At 39.8% G+C, this 2064-nt stretch overlaps 1 protein-coding gene across 1 annotated transcript in view; it reads left to right on the top strand.

The window, feature by feature from the left end:
• The first annotated feature begins 1743 nt into the window (after positions 1-1743).
• Positions 1744-2064, top strand: part of tekt3 (tektin 3) — a 4851-nt gene continuing 4530 nt past the window's right edge. The window contains exon 1 of the mRNA XM_035658555.1: positions 1744-1905. The gene's annotated coding sequence lies outside the window, so the exon portion shown is untranslated. The remainder of the gene's footprint in view (positions 1906-2064) is intronic.

The following is a 2064-nucleotide window of genomic DNA, read 5'->3' as shown; positions in this document are numbered from 1 at the left end:
GGACACTATCCAGGAGATGAATTTCATGCGAGGCCTGGCTTTTCACGCTTTTTGGGGGCGTATTTATAGCGGCTGAGATCAGGGCTGTGGAAGCATGTGGGGTGGCCCTCTTCAACCTAGCCATGTTAAGTGATGCTGAGGCCGCAGGGGTGGAGCAATGACATGTCATTCCATTCTAAATCCAAACCTCCATGTTTATGACAATAGTAGCCTGACCATGAGCCACAAAATAGTGCGCAGAGCGGCCTCTTTGAAGCCGTGCCCTTTTAAATAGTGGACACAGAGGTGGTTTCGGGGCAGGAAACATAAACCTGCAAGCCAATCACATAGCCAGCGTTAGTGAGCGCTAGTGAGCTTGAGATGTTATGCAGTTACAAGTAAATAGAAGATACACATGCTTAGCTCAAATATTGGCCTATAAATATTGGATCTAATATCATTTGGGCTCTATTTATAACAGAACTAAGCATCAGGAATGAATTCAGGTCATAAAGGCTAAGACCAGTGAATTGATAGTCCATCTATAATGCAAAAGTTTCAACTGTCATTTTGGATTGGAGAATAGCTAGTTTTACTTCTTACTTCTTTCAGCGCTAGTAGCAACACTTGTAGTTAGGTTACTAAAGGTAATGGAGCTATTCAACCATAACATTGCTGCTGATCAGTTTTTAACAAAGCTTCTTGGGCTTAAGAAAGGACCTAAATCATGTAACTGGTACTTGTGATGTGAAGTGCATAGAGACTCATAGTTGGACTCACTACACTTTACTGGAGTGGAACAGCCAAGGAGGGAATGACTGAATGAATGAAAGACATGATGACAATACTATGTAATGGACATTATATAACTGTAAGCACAAACCAGTTTAAACTTGTAGGCTAATATGTTTATTTTTTGTTTTGGTTTGTGGTAAAGACAGACCAGCTGAGTAACTCCTGTCTATGGGCTTTTATAGGCTTTGCTTGTCTGTGTAGTGGAAACCAGGCTATCATCTGTCCAGCACTACCCCTTCAGAACAGATTAGTGTAAATGATCCTCATTTCCAGTGGTAGGTAACACAACACAGATTATTATTCTGTGCTACAGCTTGTGTGGACTGTGGCATGAATCATTAAACATGTGACTGTAATCCATACAGACAGCTAGCTTCTTAGGGTGAGGTGAGCTATCAGATGCTCCCTGGAGACCAACTGAACTCCTTTGCTTTGAAGACAAAGCTCAGATTGTTCACCTTCCAACAATACATTTGACGGTGGATGACTATGTCTAAAATGTGAACCGAACTACAAAAATGACATTTCATAATGGGAATTGGAAATTAAAATTGTTGTTTAACCTTTAATGAAAAGCAAAAAGCTGTTGCCAAGTTAAGTAGTGGACAAGAACAATTTACATGGCAGCATCAAGTCCTTGGAGGTCCTTTACGAGGAGCTAGTGCCAAGGATTTGTAATTTGGTGTTTGAAAGGGTGCTTATTACTTACTTTTTTTTGAAAGGTCAGTAGAGTGTAGGAAAAGCAGGAAATAGTTGTGAGGCAATAGAATAAAATAAAAATTAACATAAAAATCTTATCTACACTATAGTGACATTTATTCCTGTATATTTACTTGAACAAAATAAAAGCACCTGCTCAACATTAATCTGAAAATCCAAGGCTGGGTGTTTCAGTTACCTATGGCAACTGCTTCTGTGTCAACAGAAATCTTGGACAGGCCAGCTCCTGCAGCCCAGGACTGTGATCCACCATTGGCTGGCTCAATGAATGACTTGCAAACTTGTCTATCTATTATGCATGCCAGTTTACCTTTAGCGCACTCTTGAGCTCATTTCCAGGTAAGCGCAGCTGAGAGGTAGCCTGCCTGCACCGAGACCCGGAGTATCCAAAGAAAAGCTCTTTTCATCTTGGTAAGACATTTCATTTTCTGTTCTGATGCTGTTATGACATTTTATTTTTGACTCTTTTACCATTAAACTCTAATGAGCCAAACACATCTTTATAATTTCTTCAGTTATACTTAATTAAGCCATGAGTATTGTACTTTTTGTACTGTATTAAATGTCTCA

The sequence above is a fragment of the Morone saxatilis genome, unplaced genomic scaffold, assembly GCF_004916995.1.
Source record: "Morone saxatilis isolate NCDOM2014 unplaced genomic scaffold, NCSU_SB_2.0 Contig1, whole genome shotgun sequence".
NCBI lineage: Eukaryota > Metazoa > Chordata > Actinopteri > Moronidae > Morone > Morone saxatilis.
Note: the sequence above shows the minus strand (reverse complement) of the source record. Positions and strands in the feature narration are given on the sequence as shown.